Source organism: Grampus griseus (assembly GCF_964374135.1).
Source record: "Grampus griseus genome assembly, chromosome: X".
NCBI classification, from domain to species: Eukaryota; Metazoa; Chordata; class Mammalia; order Artiodactyla; family Delphinidae; genus Grampus; species Grampus griseus.
In genome coordinates this window covers 89,450,970-89,470,789 of record NC_138999.1, presented here as the reverse complement: position 1 = coordinate 89,470,789, position 19,820 = coordinate 89,450,970, and the positions used below count along the sequence as shown (strand labels likewise).

At 38.3% G+C, this 19,820-nt stretch overlaps 1 pseudogene across 1 annotated transcript; it reads left to right on the top strand.

The window, feature by feature from the left end:
* Nucleotides 1-16,893: 16,893 nt before the first annotated feature.
* On the top strand, nucleotides 16,894-17,813 carry LOC309839193 (TATA-box-binding protein-like; annotated as a pseudogene). Its single transcript has one exon. The product of its transcript is annotated as a TATA-box-binding protein-like (transcript).
* The last annotated feature ends 2,007 nt before the right edge of the window (nucleotides 17,814-19,820 follow it).

The window sequence follows — 19,820 nt, the reverse complement described above, 5'->3', positions numbered from 1 at the left end:
ATCGGCTACTATATCCCACATAAGAATCTCTGGATGATACTGCTATATACAGGTGGAAGAAATGGCAATATCAGAGTCCTCACACCGAGAACACAAATGAAAAATGGTTACTCATAAAATGATTAAAAATAATTAATCTTTCACAAATTTAAAATTCTTTTTTTAAACATTATTTGGTTTCCTAAAATACCTCGCATGGATGATATATGTAAGAGAGGTTGGTTGGGGAAAAAAAGTGAAAAAAGCACTCAACAATTTCCCTATTCTTTCAGAAACCTCCAGAGGAGAGAATAGGATTAAAAAAATTGGAAATACTTAAAAATTAAAATCAAACTACTTTCAAGAGCCTAAGATAATTCAATCAAAGGCATACTTAAAGGTATTCATGGAGGACTTCCCTGGTGGTGCAGTGGTTGAGATTCCGCCTGCCGATGCAGGGGACACGGGTTCATGCCCCGGTCCGGGAAGATCCCACATGCCGCAGAGCGACTGGGCCCGTGAGCCATGGCCGCTGAGCCTGCGCGTCCGGAGCCTGTGCTCCGCAACGGAAGAGGCCACAACAGTGAGAGGCCTGCGTAACGCAAAAAAAAAAAAAAAAAAAAAAAAGCTATTCATGGAGAAATAAGTTACAGTAATTGAATCAAAAAGCGACTTCAGAAGAATTGAGGAAATGTGGGTCATCATTGTGGTTTCATCCCCAATAACCAGGCTTCCAATAACGTTTCCTCTTGGACTTTTAAGGGACAGCTATTCCTACTGCTAAGAAAATGGTGTCAATCATGAAGGGGAAAAAGACAATTTTTATTACTAGAAAATGGAATGGAATGATACAACCAGTGAAAATCGCTTACTATTTCAAATATCTGAAGAGTTCCTTTTACAAATGAGGATATAAAAATCTTACTTGAAATGCTCGTAATGAATCTTGCCGTATTTTGATGGAAGAGCCAAAAACATATCCGGTACAGTCTCTGAATTCATATCATTAAATCACCGTGATTAACAACCAGCCAGCAAAGTAAACCGGGGTGAATGAAACGTTCCAGTATACTCCATCATCTCTAAAGCCCACATCTCCCAAGAAGGCCCTTATTGGTTTACCCTGTGTCACAGTGTAGTATTTTTGCCCATTGGCAAGAAATCACATCCCTTTCCCCCCTCAATGTCAAAATCTGAACGTGCCGTGAAGACTCTTTTTGCTTCAAGCCCAGGACAACTCTTCACACTTTGAGTTGATGGCCATGCCTCAGGAGTTGCAGGCTTTTCACTGGCTGAGCCGATCCAGAGTGGTGCTTAGGCTGCTCTGATTCAGTGCTTCCAGCATCCCCCCCAAGATGCCAAAGGGCATGTCAAGAAAGTTTCTGTTTTCAAAAACAGGGGAATGCACTCTTGGGGTTAGAAACCACCTACAATTTATCTGAACCAGTCCGATTAGTAACTTCAGTTTCTTCCACCTTAGATAGGTATTTTTTCCTGGACATTTTGTTTTAATTATTCCTGTGCTGTTTTTGGGTCCTCGATTCTGCTTTTAAATGATTTCCCTGACACTAGTCATGTTGAAAACGTTTGAATGGGGTATGTTTGTCCTTATAACTCAGAGTTGATGCTTATCATTTTTTATTTATGCAGTAAAGTTCTTTCCCTTAATTTATCATTTCAATAAAGCACACTGTTAGATCATGATTGCACACTAGGTGCCCTTTCTCCTTAATCACCTTCTGTGTATATACATATATATACATATATACCACAACTTCTCTATCCATTCATCTGTTGATGGACATTTGGGTGCTTCCATGTATTGGCTATTGTAAATAATGCTGCTATGATAATTGTGGTGCATGTATCTTTTTGCTTAATGCTTTTATTTTTTCCAGATGTATACCCAGGAGTGAAATTGCTGGCTCATAATTCAGTTTTATTTTTAGTTTTTTAAGGATCTTCCGTACTATTTTCCATAATGGCTGCACCAATTTACATTCTCACCAACAGTGCAGAGAGGAGTTATTTTGAATCTATAGGAAATCCACTATGTCTGATGGTCAGTTAAAACATGGTCCTCAATCCCCAGGCCACAGACCAGCACTGGCCCATGGCCTGTTTAGAACTGGGCCTCAGAACTGGCGGTGAGTGTTCGGCGAGAGAGCGAAGCTTCATCTGTATTTACATCCACTCCCCATCACTTGCATTAAGGCCTGAGCTCTGCCTCCTGTCAGATCAGTGGCGGCATTAGATTCTCATAGGAGTGTGAACCTACTGTGAACTGCACATGGGAGTGATCTAGGTTGCGTGCTCCTTATGAGAATCTAATGCTTGATGATCTGATGTGGAGCTGAGATGGTGATACTAGTGCTGGGGAGTGGCTGCAAATTCAGATTATCATTAGCAGAGAGGTTTGACTGCACAGAGACCATAATAAATCAATTGCTTGCAGATTTATATCAAAACCCTAACAGTGAGTGGCAAGTGAAAACAAGTTCAGGGCTCCCACTGATTCTGCATTATGGTGAGTTGTATAATTATTTAATTATATATTACAATGTAATAATAATAGAAATAAAGTGCACAATAAATGTAATGCACTTGTATCATCCCAAAACCATCCCCCCAGCCGGTTCATGGAAAAAATTGTCTTCCACAAAACTGGTCCCTGCTGCCAGAAAGGTTGGCAACTGCTGAGTTAAAATGTGCTTCTAAAAGGAAAATAGGCAAGTTGAACAAGTTAGTATGGTATTTTCAAAATTGGTTTCTAAGAGATCTGTATTACGGTATAGGTTACAAAATTGCAAATAATAAAATAGCTTTTTGGTGCCTATCTGTTGGGAAGGGAGGTTAAATAACATAGTTGCTGGCATTCAGAAAAATCCCTCTTACATGATTGGAAAATGGCAAACAAGGATGAGACACATATGTATGCATGAGGGTAAGTAGGGGTTGTTAATATCAATCCTTCTTCTGCTACCCTGAAATCACTAGGCCTAGGCCATGAGGCTTATTACCTAGATAAAGGAAGAGTGGCATCAAAGATCGTGGATTAGGAAAAAAGAAAATATGACATCAAGAAACTCTCACCCGACAAGAAGAGAAAGTAGAAAGCTATTCGGCTTCTAGGAAATTATGTACAACTTAACCTAATATCTCCATAACAATGAGCACACCTAGTGCCCAGATCTTGATTTCTAAAACCATTTTCCAATAAAAGGACCCAGGACTCCTTAGACAAAGGGTTGATTCTAGAATTGGAGCAGAAAATATACAAGATGATCCTGGAGTATCTTGTAGTGCCAGTAAGTAATAAGGTGCTCAAAAAATCCCACAAAATTTAGAGTATGTCAAAGGGATATGGAGTCAACTGAAAGAGTTCCCAATGGCCAGAGCTAGAGTAATTTGAGCAAGAAAATAAAGAACACAGTATTGGATTATAACTCAAAGTATAAAATAACTATCCAGGAGTCCATACTACTATAAATAAATGATGAAAATAAATAATTGGGAAGAAGAGATAAATCTCCCATGTTGAGGAATCCAGATAGTTTAGATACTCTTCCCTCAAAGAAGTGAAGCATATCTCCCTATGACTTAAGTATGGGATGTGCATAGTGACTTCCTTCCAAATTGTACAGTATAGAAAGAGGATAAAAAGTATAACTTTACAGTGAAGAAACCTGACACATAATAACTCAGCCAGGCGATCAAGGTTAACATCAACAGGAGTAAGTCGTGATACTATACACCTTTAATATGTTGTGATGAAAATGGCACTTTACCTCTGTGGTCTTCTTCCCCAAAACACATAACCCCAATCTAATCATGAGAAACACATTAGACAAATCTAAGTTGAGAGATATTCTACAAAATACCTGTCCAGTACTCCTCAAAACTGTCAAGGTCATCAATAACAATTAAAATCTGAGAAAAATGTCACAGCCAAGAGGAGACTAAGAAGACATAACAGCTAAATGTACTGTGCTATCCTGGATGGTATACTGAAACAGAAAATGAACATTAGGCAAAACCATAGAAATATGAATAAAGTATGGACTTTATTTAATAATAATGCATCAGTATTTGTCCATTACTTCTGACAAATGTACCATACTGATGTAAGATATTAATAATAGGAAAAACTGGGTGCAGGGTATATAGGAACTCTGTACTATCTTTGTAATTTTTATGTAAATCTAAAACTTTTAAAATAGAAAGTTTATTTTTTTAAGTTAACCTATATTTCATCCTAACACACTCTTTGCTAACAATGACCCCACTGTCTGAAATATCTTTCTTGTTATATTTGCCTATTAAAAATCCTACCTATCTTTCAAAGTCCAGCCCTTATGGTTCCACTTCCATGAAGGCTTCTATGATCTACAGAACCAGAAGTGATAGTTTCTTTCTTCTGAATCCCCAAAGCACTTTGGACCTTTCTTATGCTATTCATTATATACTGCCTTCTAGTACAGTTAGTTATGTGAATCTCTTAGCTCGCCTTTGGCTTATAAATTTCTGGAGGGAAGAGAGTATATCTTTAATTCAGCAAACACTGATTTAATGCCCAATGCATGCCAGACACTCTGTTAGGGTTTGAAAGGTACAAGGATGAACGGGATTCTCCCTGTGAGTTACTTAAGGAACTCACAATCTAAAGGGGAAGGTAGAATGTATACAATTATAATATAAATCACACTATGATAAGTTCTGTGGCGAATTAAGCTATTGCCTGCCTTCTATGTACCAGGAACTTTAAAGGCATTCCTTTATTTAATCCTCATACAACCTGAAAGATAAGCATTATAATTACATTTTACAAATGAGGAAATTGAGACTTAGAGAGGCTAAATAACTTGCAGAAGATCAGGGATTGAAAGACAGGTATATTAATGTACAAAGCCCATACTCTTTTTACTATACCATGATTTAGCACAATGCCTGCCATCTAGTAGATGTTCACTATCCTCTAATTATACATATTACATATGCACACTACATAGAACAATTTAAAGAAGTATAAACAAAAAGATTAAAATTTTTTGTACTTATTAATCCTCAACTGCAATCCTCAACTGATCCGTCACTACCTAATCTGGTCTTTTAATTATTTGGTAATTCACCTTGACATCTACCGGGCTCCTCCATGTCAATGATTCTCAATTGCTGAAGAACTGTGATCCCTTACATCATTAAAGAATGGTTTTCCAGGCTTCCCTGGTGGCGCAGTGGTTAAGAATCTGCCTGCCAATGAAGGGGACTCGGGTTCGAGGCCTGGTCCGGGAAGGTCCCACACACCACAGAGCAACTAATCCCGTGTGCCACAACTACTGAGCCTGCTCTCTGGAGCCTGTGCACCACAACTACTGAAGCCTGCGTGCCTAGAGCCCATGCTCCGCAACAAGAGAAGCCACCGCAATGAGAAGCCTGTGCACCACAACGAAGAGTAGCCCCACTCCCTGCAACTAGAGAAAGCCTGCGTGCAGCAGTGAAGACCCAACACAGACATAAATAAATAAATAAATAAATAAATAAATAATTTATTTTTAAGAAAAAAGAATGGTTTTCCACAACTGTTTCCTACAAAAACCTCTGAAGGCTTGCTGAAGACAACTGAAGAATTACAAACAGAGGTTCATTCAATAACAAATATTCATTTAACACCTCATATATGGCATATACTCTGCCAGCAACTGTCAAGTAAACAAAGTTTAATTAGTGGCATGCTTATCAAGCCATCATCCTAGTTAGTTTCTTCAAGCCTCAAAATCCTACAGCATCTACTTCGTTAGTCATGAGGGAAATAAAAATTAAATACAATTAAATATCATTACACACCCAACAAAATGCCTAAAATCAAAAAGACCGAGAACACCATGTGTTGGCAAGGATGTGGAAAAACTGGAACTCTCAAACACTGCAGGTGGGAGTGCAAATTGGAACAATCACTTTGGAAAACTGTTTAGCAGTATCTACTAAAGCTAAGAATATATGTGTCCAGTGATCCAGAAATTCTACTCCTGAGTATATACCTAACTAAGAAATGAGTGTATATGTGCACAAAAAGACATGCACAAGAAAGTTTATAGCCACACTGCTCATGATAGCCCCAAATTGAAAGCAATGCAACAGTAAGATGGATAAAAAATTGTGGTATGTTCTCCTAATAGAGTGGCAATAAAAAAGACCAATTTTCATTCAGACAGCAACACAAATGAATCTCACAAAAATAATGTTGAGTGAAAGAATCCAGGTAAAAAGGAGTACACAGGGTTTCATTCCATTTACATAAAGTTCAAAAATGGACTAAAATAATCAATGCTGTTAGAAATGAGGTTTATGGTTCCCGTTAGATGAAGTAATAATTGGGAGAGGGCACATTGGAGAGCTTCTATGGTCCTGCTAATGTTCTGTTTCTTGATTTTGGTGTTACTGGCACCAATGTGTTCACTTTGTGAAAAATGCATGGATCAATTTGTGCACTTTTCTGTGTGTTATACTTCAATTAAAATTAAAAAAGCTTACTCTAAACCAAACCCTTCAGCATCTTCCATCCTTTTAGCAGAGTCTCCTAAACTTGCCTGATCATGAGAATCACTTGGGGTGCTTGTTTAAAACATAAATTTCTAGTCCTGATCTCAAACCTACTGAACAAAGATCTCTGGAGGCAGAGGAGTGCTGAGAATCAGCATTTTAAAAACAACCTTCTAAGGATATTCTCTTTTTTAACCCTTTACTTGTGTATAATTGACATCTTAACACTGTACATACTTAATGTATACAACTCTGTGAGTTTGGAGATAACTATTCACCCATGAAACCATCAACACTATCAAAGCCATAGACATATCCATCACCACCCAAAGATTCCTCTCACTCCTTTATTATTATCTGTGTGGGCATGTGTGTGTGGTAAAAACACAATGTAAGATCTACCCTCTTAGAAAAAATTTCAGTGTACAGAAAGACAAATCTTGAGTAAGTTAATTCTTAACTTACCCAAGACAGTAATGTCAAAAAAGACATAAGATATAACATAGCTATGTATGTATTTGAAAAGATAAGAGATCCAATTTATGAATATATATGCCCTTGAAAAGATCTATGACAGGGAAAGTAATATATTCCTCCAATATATAAAAAATGCCAAGAGTTAGAGAGGAATTTTCAAATGGGGTGGAGAAAGAGAAGTAATCAAAATGAGTTATGAAGCCAAATAGTTAACATTAGTAAGATAAAAGATTAGAAGAACTGATTGAGATAAATTCATACCATCTGTCCAGTTTACACTTAACCAAAAGAAAATGAAAGATGCCATAAAATTGATAGGACTTAAGTGAAAGAAAAAATAGAAGTCATGCAAAATGAAGTGAAAGATGTCATCACTTCTTATCATGCTGTGGAAAGAACCTAAATTAATTCCTGAAAAGATTACAAAGTTGGAAAAGATGTATAGAGGTTAAGTGAATTCCTACTCTTAGAGGAATTAGAAATATTGTAAAAAGGAATAACTGATGACATATAAATCCTGTTCATCTTTCAAGGTGTCCAAACAGTGAGTGTGTGTGTGTGGGGGGGGGGTATTTAATGTATGTGTGTGTGGGTGGTCAATAAAAAGATTATTTTCAGGGAAAAAGTAAAGTCAAAGTCTAAAGAGAAAATAGATCTTCTCTTCTGTAGAAGCAAATTGAGGGATCTCGGAAATCTACAGATGAAGAAGGGAAGAATGTGTAAGGCAAGGATAATGTATTACCTACAGACCTTATAGAGCTGTGATTTTCAAACTTTAGTGTGTATTAGAATCACCAAGCTCTAAGGAGTTTATGAAAATGAAGAATCCTGGACCCCCCTCTGAAGGATACTGATGTAGCAGAGCTATATAGGAGCCAGGAGAGAATGCACTTTAACAAGAACACTGCCCCCCTACACGCACACATACATCACACTGAGTTTCTGATGTACACTAAAGTTGGAGAACCACTAAACCATGCTGTAGCCTAGGAAGAATGGTGAAACTATGGCTAGTGAAAAATTTCCAAGTGCCTCTGTATCCACTTCCTCCATATTAAAAGTCACTACTGTATTTAAAATGGATAACCAACAAGGACCTACTGTATAGCACAGGGAACTCTGCTCAATATTATGTAACAACCTAATTGGGGAAAGAATTTAAAAAAGAATAAATACATGTATATATATAACTGAATCACTTTGTTGTACAACTGAAACTAGCACAACATTGTTAATCAACTATTCTCCAATATAAAATAGAAAGTTAAAAAAAAAAAGTCTTGGGAAGGAGCTAAACACCTAGGTCATGTGGCTGAGCCTAGGTCATATATCTGTATCCTAGCTGTTGAGAGCAGGAAGTAAGAATGTTTGGCCCCTCTTGAGCTCTGTAGTGAGAGACAGGGCACTTTCTTCCACCAAGATACACACAATAGACAACTCCCCCATACATGAAGGGGGTTCAGATGCTATGCAACCATAAAATGATTGGCAAATATTCAGCGTAAGACATCACTTGTGAAAATCTTGATTAAGCTACGGAAGAAAAGGGTTCCTAGGTTGGGTGGCCTCATTGCTGAGCCACTTTTAGATCAGTTAGTATTAGTAAGTATTTTGAGATCAGTAGACCAGCAACTGATATGAATTTCACAGTTAAGGACACTGACTCAAAGAAGTTAGCATGACTCACTGAAGGTCACCTAAATAGAAAGTGGCAAGACTGGGATTAGCCAGACTCTATGGAGAATGGAGAATTTCAGCTGGGCCTAAAGGAAAGGGAAGAGGGAAACTACCATAGAAGGAGATAGAATGGGGGTGAGGAGAGTAGGCTTGGGGTACCTTATGAGTAGAATGATATAGTAGGACTAATATCATATGTTTGGGGAAAACTGAAGAGTCCAGTTTAACTTGATTGGAAGGCTTGTACAGAGGGAAAGTATAGGGGAGATAAAAGGTAGATAGGAGCCAGATCTTAGAGGGCCTTACATGAATGCTTTAGGAGGAATAATCTGGCCATAGTGTATCAGATGGCTTAGAGCCTGGATGCAGGGATATTACTGGAGTGGGAAAAAAAATAACATGTATAGAAGCCTAATCCCCAGAGTCAGAAGGTCCTCAGAGAAGTTACTTAACCTCTCCTTGCCTCATATTTTCACACCTGTAAAATAAGGTTAATAGTAATATCTACCTCATAGAGTTGTGGTGAGAATTAACTAAGGTAATGGATGTAAAGGCCTAATGACTGTATTAGTCAGGGTGCCAGCAAAAAAAAGGGAGGGACTCTTAACAAAGTTGTGAGTAGGGTGTAAGGAAATCATAAGGAATGGTAAAGTACCCAGGGACAAATAACAGTAGGGTTATTACCCCTCCTAGTACTGGAGGAGTAGAGGAGGAAAGAGAGGGAGAAGTGTGAGAAGTTAGTTGATGAGAGAGAGAGATGTTGAGAGGGTCATCTGTCAGGTACTGTGCTTAGCCATCTCACTGTGACCCTACAGGGAATGAGTTGAGTGAATAAATACCCTGACCTCACTCTCCTCAGATCTCCTACCAGGGCTTCTCAATGGTGGAACCCAACAGAAAGCCATTATATAAGGAAGACCATTAATGATGTCAATATAGGTCGATTTCCTCCTTGGACACAAAGCATGGAGAAAGTGAGGAGGGATGAAGAGGGAAACTGGAAGAGCAGTAAGTAACCAACAATCAGGGGTAGTGTGATAAAGATTCAGGCCCTGCAAGGCCGTAAGCCTCCTGGCTTGCTGGGGCAATTGTGCCCTTTACGATTTAGGAGATTCTGGGGAAGGTTTGATGCTTATGTTAATTCTGGTCACCAATGTCTGTGAGTTTCTACTTCTACTATGTTCTCATTCTCTTCCCATGCCTCCTGGATATATGGTTCCTTTTCTGTACTGTGTTGCCTCCTTGCTCACTCCTTGATTTCTTCACTTTCCCATATACTACCAATAGCTGTGAGCTCACAGATTTTACTGAAGGACCAAGTATTTACAGTACAACAGCAAACAACTTAAAATTAAATATCTCTCACATTGAAAGTTCCTTAGCCATTCTAATATGGCTTGAGATTTCTCAATGTTGCTCAATTCTCCTTCTTCATCTTTCAATCTTTTCCCTAGTTTTCCTCAGATCACAAATACCCAAACTCTGGCCTTACTGCTACTTTCTCAAGCAGAGATGTTTAGCTCCATGTTTATTCCAACCATGCCCCAAGGGTAATCTTTGAGCAATCAAAATGATCCATCAAAAAAAAAAAAAAAGATCCATCAAAGCATTTGCTAAAACAAACACAGATCTCTTCCCCCTAAGAGGAAATTTGTAGTTAGTTAGCTCTTAAACAGACACTTTTATTTTCTCCCCATTAGTTAGTTCAGTTGTTTTTCCAGCATGAGTTAATGAGCATCTGGTCTGATAGAGTGGTAAGAGGATTGAAAACAGAGGGACAGATGTGAGGTACATTAGATGAGAAACATAAATCAATAGACCGTGATGACTAAGTAGACATGGATGAGAGCCCAAGAGAGGGAAGAGGGCCAGCTAAACAACAGGGTTTGCAGTCTGGGTGACTAAGAATCTTGATGTTTTAGGCTTAGCTTTGCTGGAGCCTGCTGAGAGCCATGCCATCATTTTCTCCAGCAAAATAATTAATTTGGTCATCATAAAATGTTGGGTTCTGTCTCTCTCTCTCTCTCTCTCTCTCTCTCTCTCTCTCTGGCTCTCGCTCTCGCTCTCGCTCTCGCTCTGTGTGTGTGTGTGTGTGTGTGTGTGTGTGTTTGTGTGAACTCAGTGGAACTCAGTAGATTTAGGATGAAATGAGAAAATTCTGGTCAGGCAATCCCTAACAACAAGACCTGCCTATCTTTGGCCTTGCTGAGAAATGTACTTTGTTCATGCTCTATTTTTGTTGGAAGGACATTATTATCAGGATGATCTCTGATGTCTCACAAGAGAGATGGAAGCTCTATGACCTCATCTTTTTCATCCATTGAGAGTAAGGTAGTTTCAACCCCAGGGTAGGCTTCTCACTTTGGACTCTTTCTCTCCAACTTTCCCATTTTTCCTTGCTGCCAGTTGTCCTCTCCCCAAGCTTACTGCCCTACAGGAGACAGAGAAGGGGGTCTGGGCCACAGCCATAGCTGCTTTAACCCACATTCCATCACCCATAAATTGCTCACACTAAACCATATTCCTTAAATATTAAAAAAGTGATTTTCTTACAGTTGATCCTAAAGCACTGCAGGAGGCTAATAGCTAATGTGCCCTTTTCAACAATAACAATTTATTGAGACATAATTCACATACTATAAAATTCAACCTTTGAAAGTATATAATTCTGTTGTTTACAGTATATCCCTTGAGTTGTTAAACCACCACTACTAAGTTCAAAATATTTTCATCACCCCAAAAGAAACCCTGTACACTTTAGCAGTCACTCCTGATCTCCCTTCCTTGTAGGCCCTGGCAACCATTAACTTACTTTCTGTTTCTACATATTTACCTATTCTTGACATTTCAAATAAATAGAATCATTTTGTGTCTGTCTTCTTTTATTTAGCATAATTTTTCAAGGTTTATCCATATAGTAACATGTTTGGTACTTCATTCCTTTTTGTAACTGAATATTATTCCATGTATGGATATTCTACATTTTGTTTATCTACTCACCAATTAATGGGCATTTGGGTTGTCCCACCTTTTACTATTGTTAATAACAATGCTATGAATATTTGTGTTCAAGTTTTTGTGTGGACATATGTTTTCTTTTCTCTTGGCTATATATCTAGGAATGGCATTGCTAGGTCACATTTTGAGGAATACCCAAACTGTTTTCCAAAGTAGCTGAACCATTTACACTCCCATCAGCAATGCTTGAGGGTTCTAATTTCTACACATCCCTGTCAGCACTTGTTATTGTCTGTTTTTTTTAGCCATCCTGTGCAGAGTAAGATGGTATCTCATTGTGGTTTTGATTTGCATTTCCCTGATGACTAATAAGGTTGAATGTCTTTTTATATGCTTATTTTCTATTTGTATATCTTCCTTAGAGAAACGTCTATTCATATCCTCTGACCTTTTTTTTAAATTAGGTCATTTGTTTTTCATTGTTCTGTTGTAAGAGTCCTTTATATACAAGTTCCTTATGAGACATATGATTTGCAAAAATTTTCTCCCATTTTGCATGTTGTCTTTCCATTTTCTTGATGATATAATTGGAAGCACAAAAGTTTTAAATTTTGATGTTTGATGAAGTCCCATTTAACTACTTTTTCTTTTGCTGCTTGCACTTTGGGTGTCATGTCTAAGAAACCATTGCCTAATCCAAAGTCAGAAAAGATTTACTCTTGTATTTTCTTTTAATAGTTTTAAAGTTTTAGCTCTTACATTTAGGTCTATGACTTATTTTGAGCTCATTTTTGTATATAGTGTGGGAAAAGGTTCCCAACAAGTGGCTGCAAGCCAGCTTGCCCTACCTCTCAGTTTCAGGGTTATTTTGCTGGCTAGCTATTCCATTCATGCCTTCTAAATTCTTGCTGCACACAATGGGCTACTTCTCACTACTGATACTAAATCCCTCTCTCACCACTTACTTTGTCAAAATATGGCTCAACTAAAATATAATGACCGTAGGGTTTTTTCCCCTTTTTCTTTAATTTTAATTTCATTTTTAAAAATATTAATTTCATATTGGAGTATAATTGATTAATAATGTGTTAGTTTTAGCTGTACAGCAAAGTGATTCAGTTATACGTATACATGTATTTATTCTTTTTCAAATTCTTTTCCAATTTAGGTTGTTACATAGTATTGAGCAGAGTTCCCTGTACTACACAGCTGGCCCTTGTTGGTTATCTATTTTAAATATAGCAGTGTGTACATGTCAACCCCAAACTCCCATTCTATCCCTCCCCCCACCCTCTGCCACCCCGGTAACCATAAGTTCATTCTCTAAGTCTGTGAGTCTGTTTCTGTTTTGTAAATAAGTTCATCTGTATCATTTTTTTTAGATTCTGCATATAAGCGCTATCATATACTTGTCTTTCTCTGTCTAACTTACTTCACTTAGTATGATAATCTCCAGGTCCATCCGTGTTGCTGGAAATGGCACTATTTCATTATTTTTATGGCTGAATAATATTCCATTGTGTGTGTGTATGTATGTATGTGTGTATATATATATATATATATATATATATATATATATATATATATATATACCACATCATCTTTATCCATTCATCTGTTGATGGACATTTAGGTTGCTTCCATATCTTGGTTATTGTAAACAGCACTGCAATGAACACTGGGATGCATGTATCCTTTTGAACCATGTTTTCCTCAGGATTTATGCCCAGGAGTGGAATTGCTGGATCATATGGTAGTTCTATTTTTAATTTTTTGAGGAACCTCCATACTGTTTTCTGGAGTGGCTGTATCAATTTACATTCCCACCAACAGTACAGGAGGGTTCCATTTTCTCCACATCCTGGCCAAGATGTGTTATTTGTTGTCTTTTTGATAATAGCCATTCTGATAGGTGTGAGTTGGTATCTCATTGTAGTTTTGATTTGCATTTATCTAATAATTAATGACGTTGAGCATCTTTTCATGTGCCTGTTGGCCGTCTGTATCTCTTCTTTAGAGAAATGTCTATTTAGGTCTTCTGCCCATTTTTTGATTGGGTTGTTTGTTTTTTTGATACTGAGCTGCATGAGCTGTCTGTAAATCTTGGAGATTATTCCCTTGTCGGTAGCATCATTTGCAAATGTTTTCTCCTATTCTGTGGGTTGTCTTTTCATTTTGTTTATGGTTTCCTTTGCTGTGCAAAAGCTTTTGAGTTTCATTAGGTCCCATTTGTTTATTTTTGTTTTTATTTCCATTACTCTAGGAGACAGATCAAAAAAATATTGCTGCATTTTATGTCAAGGAGTGTTCTGTCTATGTTTTCCTCTAAGAGTTTTATAGTATCTGGTCTTACATTTATGACCTTAGGGGTTTTTTTAAGAAGAAAAACGAAAAGCCTCTGAAGTCAATTGTTGCTACAATTGGCACCAAATCCCTTTCTCACCACTTACTTTGTCAAAATATGACTCAGCTAAAATCTAGTGACCGTAGGTTGTTTTTTGTTTGTTTGTTTTGTTTTGTTTTGTTTTTAGAGGAAAAAAGAAAAGCTTCAGAAGTCGATTGTTGCTACAGTACATCTTTCCTACTTGTAGGGGAAATGGAAATTACACAGCTTGTTTCTGCCATCTGCTGTCAGGAACAGTTCAGACAACAACTGGTAGCCACAGAAGTTAGTGGACAGGGTTAGCAAACTTAAATGCTCTAGGGGTTGGGTAGGCAATAGGAGTGTGTGCAACGTACTGGTTAGGAACTATATGAACTGCTAGCACCAGCCCATAAAAATTTGGCAGCAGTCCCTCACCTCCAGAGAATTACTGCCACAAGGGAACATTGGTCCAGTAAGGCCAGATTTTGGGGGTTTTTTTAAAGAGAATCCAGAAATCTAGATATTAAATGTGAACTCTCCCAATTTTAACTGATAATTTAAGAAAATGTAAGTGCTGTACAGACCAAAAACACAACATGTGTTTAGGATAATAGTGCATAACCTCTCTTTCTCCTGCCACAGTCCCAAAAATTGTTTTTATAAATATGAGTCAAGATTAAAAACAATTTTCTCTAATGAAGTTCAAATGATATTAGCAGTGTACCAGCATCTTCAGGATACCTGACTCATTTTGGAATCTGAAGACCTGGGCTTCCTTGAGGGCAGGGACCAAGTCTTTTGTATCTTTGTATCCCCATCAGTGAGTTCATTGACCTGGATAAAGTAAGTGCTCAATCAACACAGAACAGTTGAACAGCTTTACGCTTTGACCCTGCTACTAAACAGCTCTGTGATCTTGGGTGAATCAAATAGCTTCTCTGAGTGTCCATTTCCTCATTTGGAAAGTACGAGTTATGAGGCTCAATTTTTATAAAAGTGATCTTTATACAAAGATGACTTAATAGTGGTGAAAGACAAGCTAAATAAAGGAATGTTTAAATTCTTCATGAAGAAGTTCCTGAGCATAAACTGGGTAAACCACAACCTAAAGGTCCTCAGATTTGGGGGAAACCAATGTCATACTAAAAAGAACCCTGATGAAAATCAGCTACAGAACAATTTGACACAGACTGAGAAGATGTAATATTTCAGCTTGAACATAAATTAGAGTAAATTGAATGATTAAGACTAAATCCACAACTTTGCCTTCATACACTGTTCAAAATTCTCTACCTAATTAATTTCGTGAAATATGAACATTTCCAATCATTAAAATGTCATAAATTGTGATTGTGAAAGTCAAGTGTCAAGATGAACCGATGAATTGCAATTTAGACATAAAGTTTCCCAAAATTACCTGATCATAACACTCACCTCACAGTGGGAGTTTGTTAAGATACAGATTTCCAGGCCACCACTCCCCTCAAGATTGTGATTTAGTAGGTCAGGGTGGATAGAATCTGTTTTATCTGCATTTCACAAGGCCCCAAAGTGACTCATATGATCAGACAAGCCCCAATGTGACTCATATGATCAGATTTGCTTTCTGATCTTGAGTTCTTGAATCAGTTTTCCCTCCACTCCTACTTTATTGTCTTGGTCAATGACATAATAATTCTGATCCATCAGTCTGGGACCAGTGAAGATCCCTGACAGAGCTGAGTCAGACAAAAGGATGTGCTGGTTATATCAGCATGGTTGTGACACTGGCGCAGGTCTGGTCAGAATCTAAGATTAGGCAGGAAACAGCAACCAGGTCAATGTGGGTCACAGGGGGCAGAGCATGACTAGATAAGATTTAAGGCACATTATATAATGCCAAAAATGTACCCCAAATCCAGGGAAGGCTCAAGCAGATCTGATCATAGCTCCAGGAAAAGCTCAAAGGAAATAGTGGTTTCAGCTACATTCTCCAATTACATTTTAATTAGAGCAGTTCAGGACTTCTGGCTGGCAGTTATCCCAGGAAAAGACCCTTCGGTGAGTGATTCTTAACCTTCTCTGGGTCATGAACTCCTTTAAGAATCTGATCAAAGTTGTAGAATTTTTCCCTAGAAAAATACACAGATTAACATATTCACAAATTACTATATACAATTTCTGAGGTTTCATAAACCACCAATCCTATTCATAGACTCCAGGCTCAGAACCTTCTTCCACAGACCTTAAAGGACCTTGGCTAAACAGAGCCATGTTGAATCTCCTTAGAGGTGAAGTGGGTCTGGGAAGGACTACTCATTGCTTGGAAGGCTGAATTTGATATCAGAGGTTCCTGTGTCCATTAGGCTAGACTGCCAAAATCTATGAAAGGAAGCCCTCATGCCTGTTACTTTAAATTTTTTGGTTCAACAAGTATTATCTATGTAGAGTTCATTTTATTCCAGGCTAGGACCTGAGAAATCAGCAGTGAACAAGACAAACAAAAATGGAGCTTGCAGTCTAGTGGAGGATACTGACATTAAACAAAGCAAAATACATGAATAGAAGTATTGTAAATTGTAAATGTTAACAAAAGAAACAATCAAGGAGTTGAGATAGAGTTATAGGAGGCAAGGATGGAGGAAATTATTCCTGATAAGAAGGTGAGAGTTATCTCTGCAGTGACTCCAGTGATTATATCAAAAAAATATCAGATTTGACCAAAAAATGAGGAGATTCTACAAACAACTCTCTTTTCTGAGAATAAGCAACACTGTTTCTTGGTGTGCATGAAGATAACCCAGAGAGTTAAGGAAGTCGCTAAGAAGAGTGTGCTGGGGATGCTCTAGGAAAAGACTAAATGCTGAGGCGATTTACAGTCCAAAGGGTTTTGATTTGCCAAGAAGTAAATGAACCTCATGGATCAGAACAACAACCTCCCACCTTATGCCCAGGGCCTGGCCTTCCCTCAGGGTACCATGACTCCTAGAATCCCTATCTTTAGTCTAATGATGCCTTATGGCACAGGACTGACTCCACAGCCTATTCAGAACACCAATAGTCTGTCTTTATTGGAAGAGCAGCGAAGACAGCAGCAGCAGCAGCAGCAGGCGGCAGTGGCAGCCATTCAGCAGTCGACGTCCCAGCAGGCAACCCAGGGAGCCTCGGGCCAGACACCACAGCTTTTCCACTCACAAACTCTTAACGACCGCACCCTTGCCGGGCACCACTCCCCTGTATCCCTCCCCCATGACCCCCATTACCTACCCCTGCCACGTCAGCCTCAGAGAGCTCTGGGATTGTGCCGCAGCTGCAAAATATTGTATCCACAGTGAATCTTGGTTGTAAACTTGACCTAAAGACCACTGTACTTCATGCAGGGAATGCTGAATATAATCCCAAACGGTTTGCTGCTGTAATTATGAGAATAAGAGAGCCCCAGGCCACTGCACTGATATTCAGTTCTGGGAAGATGGCGTGCACAGGAGCCAAGAGTGAAGAACAGTCCAGACTAGCAGCAAGAAAACATGCCGGGGTTGTACAGAAGTTGGGTGTTCTAGCTAAGTTCTTGGACTTCAAGATTCAGGACATGGTGGGGAGCAGTGATGTGAAATTCCCTATAAGGTTAGAAGATTTTGTGCTTACCCACCAACAGTTCAGTAGTTATGAGCCAGAGTTATTTCCTGGTTTAATCTACAGAATGATCAAACCGAGAATTGTTCTCCTTATTTTTGTTTCTGGACAAGTTATATTAACAGGTGCTAAAGTCAGAGCAGAAATTTATGAAGCCTTTGAGAACATCTACCCTATTCTAAAGGGTTTCAGGAAGACAACGTAATGGCTGTCATCTATTCCTGTCTCCCCCATCCACTTGTTTTTTAATTTTTTAAAACATATTTATTGGAGTATAATTGCTTTACAATAATGTGTTAGTTTCTGCTTTTTTTTTTTAACAAATCAGTTTTGGTACATTTAGTGGTGTTGTGGATGGCCCCATGTGATGAGAGGATGGATGTTCAGTTGTAGGTTGCAGCATGAAGTGAAGCTCTCCTGCATGTGTACCCCATAAGAATGCCAGGAAGGGGTATTATTTCTGCACAGAGAACACTGAAGTGTTACTGTAAGTTGCTCGAACTGGGCTGCTATTCGGTCAGAGCTGCCCATTTATTTATATTTAGATTTTAAACACTTACTGCTGTTGACAAGTGGGTTTAAGGGACAAAACTTTAAGTGTTAAAGCCACCTCAACAATTGATTGGACTTTATTTTGTTTAATTTCTTCCCTATAAACCACAGTTTTTATATTTCTACAGAAAAGTAAAAATCTTTTTTAAAAGTGTTGTTTTCTAATTTGTAACTCCTAGGGGTTATTTTTGTGCCACATTCCACCTTTTCAGTATTGCAGGACAGAATAGAAATGTATTAATGAAAACAAATGGCTGTACATATTTTTCTTCCTTCAGAGTACTCTGTACACTAAATGCTGTTTATAAAATTAAAAAAAAAAAAACAAGGTGAGAAAAAATCTCCTGAGGAAGAGATCCTCATGCTGAGATCTAGGGAGTTTGCCTTGAGAAAAGTCAGTGGGGAGCACTATAAATGGAAAGAACAGCATACATAATGACCTTGAAATAGGAAAGGGACTGCCTTGTTTAAGAAAGTGAAAAAAAGACCAGTGTGCATGAAGAAGAGTACATGACGTGGAGAATGGCAGAAGATGAGGGTGTCGAATTATAAAGAGGTGCAATCATGCAGGGCCTTAACAGGTCATGATACCTGACTCTGAATTTTATCCAAAGTGTAATAGAAAGTTATCGAATAGATCTATGTAATAAGTAACATGATTTATTTAACAGTTTTAAAAATCACTTTGCTAAGTGGAGAATGAATTAGATGAGGCAAGAAAGGAACCAGAGAGACCAGTTGGGATTCTGTTGTAGTGACTCATGTGTGGCTTGACTAAGATAGTGTCAGTAGAAGTCAGAGGTGGATTCCAGATATATGTTGGCACTACAATTGGCATGATTGACTGGTGTATCTGTTTCAGGGAAGAATAAGGCAAGAGGAAAGTGAATCAAGGTTTCAGAGCAAGGAATCAAGGAATTCATAAGTTTCTGGCTAGAAAAATTGTGGATGGATGCTGATGCTATTAACTGGAATGGGGAAGATTGTGGATGGGAAGCAAGTTTGGTAGGAAAAAAACAATAGTTTCACTTTTCAACATGTTGTTTGATATTACTACGAGATATCAAAGTGGAAATTTCAAATGGACAGCTGATATGAAAACCTGGAAATACAAATTTGAAAATCATCAACATCGGATGGTAATTGAATCCATGAGAATTGATGAACATTGCTAGGGAGAGAATGTAGCAAGAGAAGAGGGTCCATAAAGAGAATGGAAGAATGCCAACATTTAGAGTCAGTTATAGGATGAGAAGCCAACAAAGGAACCAGAGGTAGAGCAGTAAGCCGAGGCAGGAACAAAAAACAGGAAAGACTAGTGTTACAGAAGCTACTATGGACTGAATTGTGTTCCTCCAAAATTCATATGTTGAAACCCTAACCCCTTACGTGATTGTATTTGGAGACAGGGTCTTGAGTAAGTAAGTTAAGGTTAAATGAGGTCAAAAGGGTAGGGCCCTAATCTAATAGGATTGGTGTCCTTATAAGAAGAGGGAGAGATACCAGAGATCGTTCTCTCTCTCTCTCTCTCTCTCTCTCTCTCTCTGCATATGTACATATATATCTCCACATGAAGATACAGTGAGAAGGTGGCCATCAGCAAGCCAGGAAGAGAGTCCTCACCAAAACTCAAACCATGTTGGACCTTGATCTTGAACAT